The following is a 17,195-nucleotide window of genomic DNA, read 5'->3' on the forward strand; positions in this document are numbered from 1 at the left end:
AGCTCACAAAACTTCAAGCAGATTTTGGTAGCTGATTTATCTTTTCTGATCTGTAACATGTTGTGAAGGTTTGGCTTTTATGTATTTGACAGTGCTGTGAGGACCCAAAACTGCTAAGAGTCTCTTACCATAATGAAAGGAAGTGGCTCATGAGAGAATCAGACTAACATGGGCTTTGCTAGATTATCATACTCTAAAATCAGGAACCTAGCATTGTAGTCACAAGATAGATTTTCTTTAGTGGAAACACTGATTGACACAACTCATTTCCACTTCTACAGTTCTGGTGGTGTTGATTCTTACAGTTCATAAAGTATCAAGCTTCAAACCCAATCCTTGAAATAAACTGTGGTTTAAAGTAACCATCTAAAAAGGTAAAATTAAAGCCATTGCAAAGGAAAAGAGCTACACGTTTCTTAAGCTGTGTTTGTTACCAAACAATACTGGTAAAATCACCCTAATTCTCTACTGTCACTTAACAGGTATTTTGCACAGACAGTTCTGCACAAAAGGACAAGCAAATGGTAGTTGCATCCATGGCATTCTATTGATACCATTTCAGAGCTCTAAATGAGACAGTGAATCTGTGTATCCAGCAACACTTTCTGGTTGAAAGGAAAAACACTTCCCTCCATCTTTTCCCCAAGAGCAAAGCATAAAAGAAGGAAAGTTAAAGAAAGGAAGAAGGCGGCCTGTGAAGAAAGAGATACATTTTGCATAAATGCTGTCTTTTGGAAGATATCCGGACCCTTACTTTTAGCATAATAGAAATCCAGTAAATTCAGAGTGTGGATGTATATACTTAAGTGGTTTCAAATGACTTGCACACTGCAGCCACAAGCCCTCATGAAGAACAAAAAGGCATTCTGTGGGTTAAACATTACATTTATTATTCCCATACATTTGCACTTCAAGTTTCTAGCTCTACATCTGCATATGGAAGTGAAAGACAAAGAATGACATTTCCACATAATGGTATTATTTCGAATTGCATCTACTTTTTATTTATCAGCTATACATGCAGCCCTTGAACTTGGTATCTCTGCAATAACTGTATACAGCTGGAATTTTGTCAAAGCCTAAATAATATAACATTTCTTCTCACAGAGTAGTTAAAAAAACATTTTTCAGCATTTGTCTGGTAAAATATCTCTTTGAAAGTTTCAGGTAGCCCAGTCACAGTGTAACTGACTACTGAAAGTACATACAGTAGTACTCTTTAAAAGACATACACACCTAGCAAACTTAAATTTTCTCCATTTTCTGATAATTTCAATGCAACTTTTTTATTCTTAATAAAACATTAAGTATTAAATTTTATACATCATCAATAGCAGTAGAAGTATGCTTTCCAAATTTTCTAGGCTTGGTAGCAATTTCAGCCTGGCCCTCTTGCCATTAAACACTGCTGCAAAAATCTTCATTTGCTTTAAGGGAGACAGTACCAGATTGATTTTTGTTTTGTTATTCTATGATTTTAACTTCAAAATGTGCTTTCATTTGTATAATATGAATCAGCTCATCTTAGTTGTGCCCTGGCCTTAGGTTGCCAGCTGAGTCCTTTGTGCTGATTCTTTTGAGTGTCTCCACCTGGAGCTCTGCACATGTATCTGGCAGCAGAAGGTGCACCACTATGATGGAAGGAAGTCACACTTCAGTCCTTCACTATAGAATATGGTATAAATAAAAGATAACACTTGTTCACTTATAGCTTGAATAAACACATTGTCTATTTAAAGTATTAAGGTGGGAATCACTATTCACAAATAAATGGCTAAGACTTTTAAGAATATTTCCACTTTTAGGGAAAAAGTCAAAGATAAGCAAACTCTTATAAGTTATTAGGATAAGTTAATTGTGAGTCCCACTAATAGTATTTTGAAAATGTGATTCACATTTTAAGTATTATTTGGCAAGTTTGATTGGTTATCTGATAGACTGGAACAGAAAGCCACACAGGCTATCACTTTCATGCTTGTTTCACTTTTCATTGCTCTTTAATTTTTGTTTTGAAGTATCAAAGAAATAGCAATCTCTAGTTATTACATCTTAGTCCACTGTATTTCTGAATTGAAGCTTTAAACTTCTCATCCATTGTAGACAGGCTCAGTTAAACTGTGATGAATTCTTCTTAAATGGGTTTGACATAGCTTGGTCAAATCCCTGACATCAGTATAGGCATGACTGAGCATCTGGGATACCCCTTCTCTGCATTGATCACTCCTACATTACCTGCTGCACATAAATGTAAGGAGATCATTCAGGAAACAGGAGGAGCTACAAAGCTCTTGATACCAGCAACACTCAGTAAGAAAAGGACTTGACCACAGGAAGATGTCATTTCAGCATTTCTTTCCAATCTCTTGTCTAACAGGGAGATGAAGCAGCAGGGATTGCCGACAGTTTTCACCGAGTTAAAGTAAAGGGGTGAGCACTAACAAGACAGAGCAAAGTTTTAAGAGAAGAAAAAAGTGTTTGTAAGTAAAAATGAAATGGACAGCCTATATGCTTAAGGAGAAAAAGCTAAACCGGTTAGTTATCCAGTCTGTTTAACATATGTTTTAGAGTGAACAAAAGACTGAGGAAAACTCTTCTACTGGAAGGCAAATAGCCAGCTGTCATCTCAAGGATTTAATAAGGCTTTCATTGCTGCAAGGTCCACATTGTGTATATAATAATCTTATTTACTTATCATTAATCTTGGATTATTACCTTAGTAATGCATACCATTAGCTACTTTAATCTTACATTACAGTAATATTGATATGTGTGTCTGTATTGTATTGAAATGTAAATTGTGATGGTTCGTGATTTAATTTTATTTGAGCAGTTGCATACCTTGCAAAAAAACTCTAAAGAAATTAATACAGCATTTTTATAATGCCTGTGCATGTAGTGATTAATACTTTGTAATTGGGTATGTTATCTCACTGATACTGAACATAAAGCAGAAACTTGTTCTGGTAAGTGAATGGAATAAATCAACTACATGTTTTTGTTTACATGGCTAATTCTGTAATATTTCATTATCAAAACTGTTGGCTAAAAAGGAAGTTTTCTGCAAGACCCACACTATGTTTAACATATTGCTGGCACTTTGTAAGTAGTTAAACAATGAAAAGATTTATCATTTTTGGAGCAGTGATCATGGTTCCTTCTTCTTTTGTACGTATGGCACCACATCTCTTTGGCTATAAGGTAACCAGAAGGCCTTAGCAGATATCCATGAAACAGTCAAAACATGTTGAGTTTAAAAAAAAATAAATATTAAAAACAGAGCAAAGAGATCTTCTTCAGTGCTGATATGCAAGTACAAGTATCCTGACATGGAAATGAGTTGATTATATTGTTTCATGCTTCCCACAACAGTGATTTCATCGGTCCAGACAATAGGTCTCTTAAATGACCGGCATCAGTCCTCTTTGGAGTTTTAGTATGCTTGATACATTTGCAGCAACTGCTGTTGTAAGCATTTTACAGCATTTGCCAGGATGTCTTCTTTCCACATCCTGGCTTTATCATCCTCCTCTGCTTTAAACATTTTTACAAAACAGTCTGTCCCAAAGGTCAGTTAAATCTGACATGCCCCAAATGTCTCTTTACACTTCTTCTCTCTTTACAGAATGAGTGTTCTGTACTATTGTGCAGAGCTATCCTCTTACCGTTCCTCCCCAAGAAAACACCAGATTTCAGTTAATACTCAATAGACTTATTAGATCTACTCTTCAGGTGCAGTCCCAGACTGACTTTTGAGAAAACATTTTATTTAAGTTAGTGCACTGTCCATCTGCTTTAATCTTATCCAAAGATACATGCACAATGTGAAGAAGGGTACTTGATGTTTCACTAGTTCATGCCTTTCCTGTCCTTCTTGGAGTCTGTGTTGTTTCCTTATTGTCTTTCTTTGAGCAGCCTTCTAATTTCTGTTTTTCTAACAGTTTGGTTCCACCAACAGTGCTCACACTTGTGATTAAACATTCGATTTTCTCCTCATTCTTTTTCTCTCACAGTTTCGTCTTCTACACAGTTTCTCTCTGTATCCAATTTTCTTTTTTCCTCTTAAATTTCTTTCTTAGCATTGATGCACCCAATGGTACACAACCAGTTCAGCTTGCTCCCATATCAGATCTACTGACTTTTAGGCTACCTTCTGTCCTGGTTTCAGCTGGGATAGAGTTAAATGTCTTCCTAGTAGCTGGTACAGTGCTATGTTTGGAGTTCAGCATGTGAAGAATGTTGATAACACACTGATGTTTTCAGTTGTTGCTCAGCAGTGTTTAGACTAAAGTCAAGGATTTTTCAGCTTCTCATGCCCAGCCAGCGAGAAAGCTGGAGGGGCACAAGAAGTTGGCACAGGACACAGCCAGGGCACCTGGCCCAAAGTGGCCAACGGTGTATTCCATACCATGTGACATCACATCCAGTATATAAACTGGGGGAGTGGGGCAGGGGGATCGCTGCTCGGGGACTAGCTGGGTGTCGATCGTTGTGTGGTGAGCAATTGCCCTGCACATCGTTTGTACATTCCAATCCTTTCATTATTGCTGTTGTCATTTTATTAGTGTAATCATTATCATTATTAGTTTCTTATTTTCTGTTCTATTAAACCATTCTTATCTCAACCCATGAGTTTTGCTTCTTTTCCTGATTTTCTCTCCCATCCCACTGGGTGTGTGTGTATGGGGGTGTGAGTGAGCGGCTGTGTGGTGCTTATTTGCTGGCTGGGGTTAAACCATGACACCTTCTTATTCCCAGTTAAGCTATCAGTGCAGCTATCAAAGCTGCACAGGTTCATTCAACAGTTTTCTTGCATACTTCCGCACTCAACTGCTCCAAGCCATTGCTCCCTCAGGAAGATATTTGGAACTATACTTTCAATTTGAAATAGAGAGTTGGGAGGTGTTATACTTGGCTTGGTAGAGTGTCATCCATATAGTATATTTTAACTTACATTTCAAAATGAAAAAATATTTCAAACTAAAAGAAAAAAGACACTCTTCATTTTGAACATGTCAAATGACACATTTCAAGAATTTCAACATGTTTTCCAAAATTTGTTCAAGTTGAGATATTAATCAAATCTGGCCCTTTCCTCTGAACAGTCTGTTTCAAGGAAGTGTCAGAAATTTCATGACAAACTATCTGTAAAACAAAAGCAAAATATTGTGTAGGGATTTTTCCTTCTTTTCCTCTTCTGTTCAAAATAAAACCTTTAAAACTATCTACCAGCCTGTCCTTACTGTCCTGGAATACTAAGCGGTAAGACAGTTGCATGAGCTGTTTCAGAACCAGTGCTGGCAGTGTGCTACTATTTCTTTCCTTTCTGGCTTATGCTTTGTATGCTGAATTTCTGGAGTAAACTTTTGTAACTGAAATATAAACCCTTGAGAAATCAAAACTGAAATACTGACAGAGCCTGAACTATGGTGCCCAAATTGCAGTGCTTGAAAAGCAGAAAAATACAATCAAGAGTCTCTAAAGTACTCTAAATTATAGTCTATAATTTTTCTATGGGGCAATCACAAGACTATTTAAGTAGAATAATAGATTCCCAGTAATGAGCTGTTTGTAATTAAAATTAAGCATACCAGGATCATGTCATTACAATTTTTACAGTCAAGTACATGTTATTTAAACAGTTGTATCCGCGTTGTTACATTTTCCTTAAAAACAGTTTTGCTTTTAATATGAAATTTTTTCTTGAAAGCGCTGCCCATTTTCAGAAGCTTGAAATTGTCATCATTCTTGGAAAAAGTATGTGTATATGTTTATGCATATTGAATGTACGTGTGAGAACACACATGCACATAAGTGTATGTACTCACACCTATTACTTCAACAGTAAGCCTTCTGGCTTCAAAACAGTTCATTGCACAAGTTCTAGGTAATAAATGAGTTGTTTATTACTGTACATATCTGTTTGCAGCAAATTGAAAATGAATTGAATAATAGGTTGTGAGTAGAGCATTGTATTAGTATATTTATCACAGAGCTGTGACTGCACTGCAGCAGAGCTGCAGATTCATTGGCATATCCTTGCTTTAAACTAGAGTACAACACTCATTATATTGCAATTTATAAAAATGTTTTAGAGCTTCTGTAAAAGAATAAAATACTAATGTGCACTAAGGACACACACAAAGGACAGGGGGATAAGTCACCTGAACTTACATGCTTTGTATTTTATATATGATGTTTTAGTTGAGCATGTTGCTGTTTGTGGTAGATGGCAGGATCATCACAGTAAAGGAGAAAAAGCAGATTGTGTAGATTTTTAGCAAGTGATATAAATATGTTCCATGATGATCTGGAGGAGAATAGTGTAGTGTAAAAAAAAAAATATAAATTTCTGTGTTAACTATTTATTATCATTGTTGTTCCTGATGACTGCAATGTTAAGAAGCAGGAAATTCCACTGTGATAATATCCCGTGCAAATATAAATTAAAATCCTTTTTCTCATCCAAAAATTTTGCAAAATAAAAAGAGGAGAAATATGAATAGAGAAAGGGGAAAGGGTTACATGTGAATATGCACATTACATTGCCTCTGATGAATGATGAACACATATCATTAAGGTTTGTGGTTGTATGGGTCAGCTCAGGGAGAGTGTTCCATGTGAAATAAATAAGCTATGTCTGCATGACATCTGCATCGATTGATTGATTCATGGTTGATCCAAGTCAAATTTCAATCCACGACTCAGGACCTAGTCTGTAAGTCCATGCCAATTTTAGCAAACTAGGAGTGAGTAAGAATGTACAGCAAGAAAAACACACTGACCTCAGCTGTTCCTCTTTGGTACAGTGGGATAACTAAAAGTCTTGGTAACTTTATTTTTGCTTTACCAAGAAGTAAGGAAGATTTGAGTTTCTCTCAGAGGCAGGAGAAATTAGCATCCTTGACCTATGCATTCTGCTAGGGATTAATAATGAAACTGGTGTTTATACTAGTTGTCATTAATAAATGTCTCAGAAACATTAACTTCCATTTCACATTTGCTTCATTGCATAGACTATGTGTTTTGCTTTACTGCCAAGACTATTTTTTTGTTTTGTTTTGAATGGGAAAAACCTTCACTGTTTAGGCAGAAAGTGTTTTCTACAACACTTACAGAGTAGCCTCTTCCGGTCATATGGTTACTGGAACCATCCACTGGAATTAAAAATTTATAATATAAACATTAATGCAAGATCCATAGTTTCTGTCAAGACATCAGGACTTATCCTAGCTTTACCTCCAAATCAGTGCTTGTAAGATAAGTGATCTTCTAGGGAAGTTTTCAGATTGTGTCTATCATAGTGAAGAAAGAGGCCAGATTCCTGACAGTAATGATGGTAAAGAGTAAAATACAAAAAGATGGTGTTTTAGGTGCATCACAAGTCATTCACGCCAGGCACATAAAAGACAGCTTGCTTTTGTGAGGTTTTTAGGAGTACCACCATCTTGTAGTATTTTTAAATAAAATCATTTAGGCAATCTGCACTTTACAAGATCAGCGTCACTTTAGTAGTGCTAGAACATGTTTTACTTCAAGTTTCCTTTAAACCACAGTGCCATAATAACAGTTGGGACATTGACTTTCAATATGTTCAACACAAAACCTACCAATTATGAAATACAGATCCATCTCTTTGTGCCATAACCAGACTAATAAAATAGGATGCTGAGCCAAGACCATACTTAATAGTAGTTGATGGCATCATATAGCTCCATGACTATCAAGGTGATTCATACACTATAAATTTGCAAAGCAAGACATTTGAATACATTATGCTTTTTGCATATGATGCATCAGGACTTTTATCACCTATTTAAAGATCAACATAAGATAGCTATTGTCCCTGATTGAGACACCAGGGACCAAAACAAGTAATGCAAAAGATAAGATCTGTTACGGTGTGCACCAAAGAGTGGAGGAGTGTCAAGGGCTATGGCCAGTTTTGATTGACACAGCAAGGGCCTTTTAGTACAAAATCAGCCATCAGCTGAATAATCATTTTTATTACTGAGTAATTCTTTACATTATGGTAAAAAACATAAGGATTTCTAATTATCTGTTTCTTTATTCCCAAAAGATAAAGTTAGGAGTAAACTTACTTAAAACAAAGTTCTATAAAATTCTGTATTTGCCTGGTGATTCAATGCATGATCACTTGTGTTTATTGGAGGGGAATATAGTAGTCAATGTTCTGCATTATATAGGCTGCTCACTGGTCTATGTGCTCTGATCATTATAATCTAAAGAACAAGAGAAACTTTCTCCAAATGTCTAACATGGATTATAAAGTGAAGTTGATGTCATAAAATCTCAGGAGCTTTATTTGATTCAAGCTATAAAATGCAGAAGTAATAAATAATTAACAAGACACCAAAGAATCAATTTTATGGTTTGTTCTTGAGCCCAGCCAATATGTTCTTCTTTACCTATTTGAAATAGCAGAAGAACGGTGATTACATGAATACACAATTAATCCGGTCAGATTTTGAACAGGGCAATACTTGAAAAGGTTTAAAGATTTCTTCAGAAACCTAGTGAGTGAAAACCATGAGATTCTTCTGGGGATTATCAGTGCTTAACACATCAGCCCCAAGAGGGCTTAACTGTGCCACATTGGCACAGTTAGGTTAGTGACTGACTGCCACTTCTTCTACATGTTTGTCTAAATAATAAACTCAAATACACCAGTCCGAAAAAATGTTGCACAGAGTAGCTCTTATCCTGCTCTAGAAATCCTTAACCTGGTTATTAACTAGGCAAAGCTCTTCACAGGGTAATGAAAAAAGTTAAACAAAAACCCATTGGAGGTGGCTCATATTTAGTAGCAGGCCTTTCATAACAGTTTATTCTTCCTTTTGTTTTGACCCATTTAACAGACTTAATATAGTATTTAAGATAGATGCAGATATTCTTATCCACACCAGCTGAAGACCTGGCCTTGAGTTTGCCGACTAAAACATCGTGCAGCAGAAATTGTCTTTTTAATCCCGCCTGATTTGTTTATTTATGAATTTGTGGGTTTATCCTCTGCCTCTGTAAGATTATCACAGCACAGTCAAGTTTGCAGCTTGGGGACTGGATGTAACCCATGGGCCATTTCCACCCAGTTTATCTTGTTGTTCCCCTCCACCCCACCTCAGAGGAGATGGAGAATAACTAAGCAAGTGCTGCCCAATACACCATTTCCTCCTGCTACAGCTCCTCACCGAGCTGTGTCCTGTTAACGTGAAACAATTGCTAGGAACTGACAGAAGGGATACCAGGGATGGGAAATTCCCTCCTGTTAGCTGCTGCAGTAGATTCACCCTCCCCTGCTCTGCTTCAGTGCAAGTGGCAATAGCTTGGGCTGGACAGAAGTAGATGTTCAGACATCAGCCACCTAGATCCTAGGTTATGCATAATAGGTGCAGGAGGTTTTCTGCAACAAATGCAGAAAAATGGGTTGTCCAGCTCCTCCAATTGCTGAAGTGGAACCCGCATAATTTCATTTCAAGGACCTAATTTGCAAAGTGCTCTGAAAATTAAAAATGGTAGAAAAGAAAGGAATAATTAGTCTCTACATTGTCATATACAAAATAAAAGTTGCATAAATCCAAGAGGATCAGTTAATTCCAAATGAGTTAATTGTGGTATTTTTCTTTATGCATTAGTCCTTCATTAATTGTTCTAATGCAAACAGCTTAGACTAGCACCTTATTGGTCTGAAGATAACACTGAAAAAGTGTTTGGCAGCCTTTTCTAGGAATACACCCTAAAGGAACTTTGCTTAGCCAAATGTCACTGCATATTTTAATATTGATTTGCTCTTTGTAAATCACAGTCTTTAAAAGTGCTAAGCATTTTGTTTTGATCTCATGACAGAACAAATTTGATGATGTCCACCAAAGAAACATGAAGGCCTTGTATTACAGTAAGTGATAAAGAAAAGCTAAGTCCTTCTTGGTTCAGGAAGAATTGTTTAGTTCTGCCACTGTTAAGTATATGCATCTGTGCACAATTAGGTTAGAAGTCAGCAGCAAATGAAACTAGGTCGGGAATTACTGTGAATCTGAATAGATTTTACAGTCCCTCCCATCTGCCCTTTGTGTTGTCTTGCATATGCAATCCACATTCTGTTGCTGAAAATCTCATAGTCATTTTAAACAGTTGTTACATTGCAAGAAATAAGAAAGACTCTTACAGGTCAGATCAGCTGGTTTTACTTTTATTTAGGACACTCTGAAAATCAGGGAGTCTCTGTGGAATGGGTAATTTTAGTCTGATGTTGGTACAGTAGGACTCTGCAATAGCAATGTGTCCTTAATTGGATTATTTTATTATTCAGTACTACTTTTACCATGATGAGTGGAATGCATTCTATTGCTTATTAAAGAGCAATATCACTGCAAACAGGTGCATATGTTTAGAATATTTTTGTGATTTTGTTACTAGTTTACACTTGGTCTTTTAAGTAAGCTACATATATTCAGTGATTCAGATTACCAGCTGAAATCATTATTTATTGCTCTCAAAAATTATTTTTCTTGTATGTTGTTTTATAGACCTAATCTGTCACGGTCATCTTGAACAGTCAGGTAATCCTGAACAGTAAAAAAAAGGTTAAATTTTAAACATGTTTCAATAGTCTTTGTGTGGGTGTAAATGAAGGTAGATAGTGACAGAACTTCATACTCAACAAGGATAGCAGTATGCATTTTGAAGGATCTTGGCAAGAAATGGTGGTAAAGGGTATGGATTTTAAGGAGGTGTTTGGAGGCAATAAAAAAGGCAAATAATGGAAAAATACTGCAAGACCATTGAAAACAAACTGATGGTGGTTAGTTCTGAGGCAGACAAATGGACAAAAAAGCAGAACAGAAACAATTTGGGAGAGAAATGAGAGGTGAGGTGTGAGCAGGAGCAAGATTAGATAGGGATTTGAGGATGAGAAGGAAAAGATTGAATTTCACATTCAGAACAATTCACCCCAAGTTATTTTTCATTGCAAAAGGCCTTTAACATTTTGTTCTGCTCTACAGAAATTCTCATGATGTCATTATCACTGTAGCATTTGAGTTCTTTTCAGTACAGTAGTGGGCAATACATGTCAAATATCTCTTGCATGTAGTTCATTCCTTCCTTTTGACCTCTCAGGTGGAGGAGTAATTGCACAGGTGAATGTTTTGTTTTGGTGGTGTTTCTTGGTTTGGTTGTTTCTAATTTGTATATACAGAGAGTTAGTTTATATTTAGGTTATATCTACACACAGGCCGTATTTTGCACTTACAGTAGAGATGGGAAGTGTGAAGGGGAAGCAGAAAAGGAAAGGAAAAGGCAGGGAAAAAAGGGAAAGGTCTGTGTTATACAGTGGAGAATAGTGAGACTTGTGACGGTTCTTCAGTCCTGAGGGACTTTATTTAACAGTCTGTGTGTGGCCATCTGGACATTTGGCTTCCTGCACAAAATAACTTTTTATCTTCCTGCTCAAATGAACTGTAAACCTAAGAACTGGTGTCAATTACTATACACCTTGGGCACAATTTGCCTGGGGAAGCTAGTTAATGTATTAAATATCCCTGCCCTGAGGGATATAGTCCTCTAAAAAGACGGAGGTAGTGACCAAAAACCTGTTGATTTACAGAGGTTAAATAGCACAGTCATAACACTAAGAAAATGTAGTCACATAATGAGAAATTAAAAGATTGAAAGAAATGCTGTTTCTTATGGGATATGAAAATATCTGGATTAGAAAGGAGTCTGGAGAGGTCTCTGAGGCCATTCTCCTGCCTTCAGGCAGGACCAAACATACTTAAGTCATTCCTGAGTCATTCCGTTACTTTGAGTTGTTCTTAAAATGCCTTTTACAACTAATGAACCTCATTGTTTCTTTGCCCTTACCCTGTGGAAATTTATAATAGTTTGTAACCTTCCTGTTCCCAACAACTTTTTGTACAGTTGAAAATCAGCCATTGCTCACTTCTGCTGAATATGATGTGAGGATTTCTTCATGGGTCTTTCATATCACTCTCCTGCTTATACCCACATTATGAAATCCCTTTTTCTTCTTTTTTTTTGTTTTTCTTATTGGCAATAGTATGATGGGTTGACTTAGGATCACTGTATCATATGTGGAATTCCCCAGATACCTTTTTGCAGAATTGCTGTCTGGCCAGACATGCCCCAGTCATTCCTACCTCAGTGTTGGACTTCTCACATGCTCTCGTTGTATTAAATGTCTTGTATTTCAATGTAGTTTCTCAAAATATTTTCTGTTTATAATCTACAGTCCTCAAAAGAGCAGCCACTCCCAGTTTCATATCTTCATACAGAAGAAACACCTCATATCAGTCCCAATTCATTTGGTACAGGTGATTCCTTACATGTTTCTAGCAGATGCAGGGAGGCTTAGGCCGGATAATCCCATTCTGCTCCTGATTGCCATATTTCCTTGGGACTCACAGGCCATTCCGTAAGATCTAACATCTGTATATCCTCTCATGTGATGGAGGAAAAGATCCTTAGTAAAGGTGGCAGGTGGAAGTAGCCTGACTGACAATAAAATAATGTGTCTGAACCACAGTGCTGTTCTTGGTTGCTCCGAAGATGCATTTGGAAAAAAACAGTGTTTGCTGCAGACTATGTGAGCATCCTGTTCCCAGTTTTCTCTCTTGGACAGTCTAGGGATGGGGAGAAGCTTAGTGGTTTACTAGATATTTGTATATAGCACCTCTGAGGAAATGTTAAATCTTCAGGAAATGTTAAATCTTCAGTGCATGGATGCACCATTTGTATTCTTTGTGCAAAACGTATCTGGACAGACAGTGAGGAAAAAAGTGTAACACACAGTTTTCCCTCATCCTGCTGAAAGATCAGGGTTGCAATCTGTAGTTTTAAAACATAGACAGTTGATTAAAACAGATTTGTTACAAATAACTTTATCCAGAATTGACTATGGATAAAGTGTAAGGGATGCCAGTTTTCCAAGTGGTGGTTTAGAGAAATACCAAATGTACTTTTATTAAGGAGGGCATTGTTGCACCTCAGCAGGAAAGGAACAGAATGGCATGGGTTTTATTTAGGAATGGAAATTTGCTCTATTTCTTTGGTCTGTGTTGTGTAGGACTAGAAAAAAAGAGATATTTTAGAGAATACAATTACAATTTTTAAGATAAAAGGAGGTGAAAGTCTGAGAGTTGGCTTCTACCACAGCTGAAAGCAAGGCAACAATATCTATACCAGTTATTATTGAGGAATATTGCTGCTATTCCTCAGATTAAATATTGCTAATGAATCAGCAAATAACAAAAAAAAAAAAAAAAGAAGGAGTAACAATTGCCTAGGATAATAACAGAGTAAGCAGGCACCAAGAATACACCAAAACTAATTAAATAATAATTGGGAAGATAGCCCTGTTTCATAATACTAACATGTCATATTGCAACCCTAAAAAAAAAAAAAAAAAAATTAAAAAAAATAGGGTACCCTCATGTAATTTAACAAATGGAAAGAGAGAGATCTAGATCACTAGACACCTATTAATCTGACTTTAGTAGTCTTAGTCAGCTTTTGAAGAAATGAAGGAAAGAGTAATCAAATACCTGGAAGTAAAAGGAAGGTAGAGTAAAATGCAGCAGATGTTTATCAACAATCAATTGTTCAGGATTAACCTGATCTTTTCTGATAAAGCACAGTAGTTTTTTCTCAGACAGGAGATATGCAATAGATCTAGCTTCTCAGATGTCAATAAAACATTTGATATACTGTAATGATGGAAATTATTAGCTAAACCAGGGAAGATGGGGTTTGAGAGAGGAATTGCAAAGTGAGTTGTGAACTGGCAAGTGAAATTGCCTCACAATTTATACTGATGTGTTAACAGCTGGCTGAGAGATTAGAGTTGCCAGAGATCAGTGCCAGAGCTGATCCTGTTTAATGCTTTGACCTTGGCTCAAAATTAGGAATATCTTGACAAAATGTGCTTATGATACAGATTCAGCCTAGAAGAATAAGCAGCAGGATTTGCATGACATCATGGAAGTTATAGTACAGAGTAATGCTGTTGACAACAATAACAAGAATTTCTGTATAAAGATGGCTGGAAGTGATTGAAGAGAAGGAGGATGGGAATGTACTGAAGGTATTTAATGTATTGAACAATCTCAGGGTGGCTTTGAGCCACTATTCTGAGGTAATCAGGAAAATGCTATATATCAAGCAAAATAAATTCAGTAGAGAAATACAAAAATGTTGATCTGATTCCTCCAGAATACTCATTAGATCACAAGTGGAAGTGGGTGCAGAGCTACAAGGAAGAACAATGATAGAAAAATCTGTTTTCCAACAAGAGACTTGTTTTCATAAAAAGACAGACTGAGAGAAGTTATGATTGCTCTCTGCAAAGTCATCAGATGTAAATCCCAAAGAAGAACAAAAAAAGTTGTTTGAGACATAAGTCAATGTTACCAAATAAAATACCAAACAAAACAGCATCTGTAAACTCTCTAAGGATAAATTTGGGGGTAGAAATTAAAAGAAAGTGTATCACACTTGAAGCACTGCCTTTCAGAAGGAGCCATAGAGCAAGAAAGTTCTCAAAATAGAGTCAGCAAGATATTCTAAGCAGCAGTACTTAAAATATAGGTATCCACAATGGGAAGGGACACAACTCAGTGACTAGGAACTTATTTCCAGTTCTCTGTTTCATGGCAGCTTCTAAGTTCAGAGCCTGGTTCAGGTGGGAAGTGAAGTTTTGAAGCGATTTATTTTTTTTTTTAATGTAATGGAGCCTTATTTCTAAAAGGAGACTAAAGAATGGAATTGCCTAGAAACAGTCTTTTAATACCAATGAGCTGCAAATAGATCATGTGTTGGTTTTCAGTGTATACATTTTGTGTGTATACTAAATGATAAGCATAAAGTAGATAAACTATATGATTGCATATGCTTAAATAATTTTAAAAATACAAATTTCTTAGCAAGATCTATACGGAAATACACAGGCAAGGTACCTTCTATCTTACCAGTATTTGTATCTTACTATCACTCTACGGCAAGAAAAGTGTTTGAAGGATAATAGAGTTTACAGTTAGAAATTATATTCCTCTCAATACCTCTACTGAATTCAAAAGGGTTTTTTTTCATAATTTCTACATTCTGGTTACCTAAAATTTCCTCTAAACTCTATTATAGTGGGTAAGGTTTGCCCAAAAAGTGGACAGATGACCGCAGATTATGTTAAAGTGTGCTAATGGAATTAATAGGAAATAAATCTTATAATTCTATCTGATAAAATAAACTAACAGAAAATTGAGGGTGGGGGGAGGACTTAAGGAAATGATCCAGTTAGCGCTAATATTAACATATTGTTAGCTCCTTGTTTCTAACTACATCATATTTAGAACAGGGAGAAGCAGATGGGTAAAAAATTGTGCAGATGCAGACTAGGCTAGTCCAACCATCATACTAGAAGTATAAAATTAACATCAAGAAGTTTGCTGAATATCTCTGGTTTTATGAGTTAATATGCTTCTTTAAATGATACAGATAAATATCTGATTTTCATATTTCCCTAGATTAAGTAATTTACCTCAGTTATATAGTCAATAATGCAGTATCTTCACTAGTTACACTACAATAAAAGTTATACCGCACTAAAATGTGAAACTAGTTGCTAGCATTACGTGTGAGACTTCATATAAATAGCTGGCGAAATTCACACAGAAAAATGTTTAGTTTGGTCATTGGAAAAATACTTTTAAAGTAATGTATTTTCTTCTTCATTTACATTTGAACATACATCAAAAGCAGTTATTCTGAAAGGCTGGAAATAATACAAACCCATGTTTAGATTTAGGAACTTTTGTAGATGTTTACATCTTTGAATAAAAGTTACTTCTATGAGATTTTTTTTTGAAATGTCACTGCTGTCTGCTTTCTCTAATTTTGTACCCACCAGCTATGGCTTCATATAAATTGTTAATTGTTTGGATGTTTAGAAATGTGCTATTGTATGCTCTTGTTTTTCTTCTGTGGTGTTGAGAACACAACAGAAAGTCACCACCTATTAGCTGAATAGCAGTAATCGGCTCTATCTGTTCATTTGTTCTGCCACACTTACAAAACTAAAAGAATTCACTTAAATGATGTTGAAAGCATAATTTATTGAACTGTGATAATTGTCTCAGGTAGTTTTACTCTTTTATTGTGAAAACAAAAATTTTAAATGCTTTGTTTCCTGCTTTAGAAGAACATTTCTTTAAACACTGTTTTTAACCATGCCAGTATTTTGAGATCTTTTTGAAAAACAAAGAATGGGTAGTCTTGAATACTACAGGCTGATACAGAGCGTAACACATCTATATTGTCTATATTCTGAGGTACTTGTACTGGCATGCATAAACCCCAAAATCTTTTATGAATGTGAATATACAACGTTCAAGTCTCTAATGCGTATCATGACATAGATTATTCTTGGTAGTTGAGTCATGTATGCCAATGCTGTTAACTGGAACTTGAGGAGATATGAGACTGTAAGCTTACAGGGAGTTCACACAGATACTCTCAGTTCCAATAAATTGCTACATGGGAAAGGAAAGCTGTCCTTGGGAGTTATTTAATATTGTTAACTATCACAGGAATATGATGAATCTCAGATTTATCTTAGAGATAAGGGTACTTAATTTGTAATGCATTTATGGAAATATTTTAATTTGTTTGTCTAATAGGGGGTCTCTTAATTTTCATTTTTAATGTCATAATAAAAAAGTGTAGTTCATAAATTAGATTTGGCCAACTCAACATGAAAGAAAAGCTCCTTTAGTTCTTGATCAAAAATGCAGAGCCTGTACTGAGTCTGACTGTAACAAATTTAATAAGAAAAAAAAAAAATTCTTTGAAATGATATTTCAAAGCCCTGTCAAAGAAAAGAAATTTAATAGTGTCAAAGGTGAAAGTACATGGTAATCCCCATTTTTAACTATTTTTGATAGAAAAGAAACTGGCCAACCTCAAATCTTTGAAATCACATTTAGATAATATTTCAAACAATAAATATATGTTCTGCTATAACTTTTTTTTCGATTCCACTTTGTCTTTGTATTCCTTTTACTCTCCGGCAACAGTGTAGCTGGAGAAGAAAACCAGGTGGGTGGGAGAAAGTTGAACACTTGCCTCAAAACCCTGTGAAGAAAAAGCTTTTACAGCTTTTATACTGAAGC

At 35.8% G+C, this 17,195-nt stretch overlaps 1 protein-coding gene across 4 annotated transcripts in view; it reads left to right on the plus strand.

Moving 5' to 3' along the window:
- Positions 1-17,195, plus strand: part of CNTNAP2 (contactin associated protein 2) — a 1,223,788-nt gene that overhangs the window by 788,025 nt on the left and 418,568 nt on the right. The gene's annotated exons all lie outside the window — the stretch shown is intronic.

Source organism: Accipiter gentilis, chromosome 14 (genome assembly GCF_929443795.1).
Source record: "Accipiter gentilis chromosome 14, bAccGen1.1, whole genome shotgun sequence".
NCBI lineage: Eukaryota > Metazoa > Chordata > Aves > Accipitriformes > Accipitridae > Astur > Astur gentilis.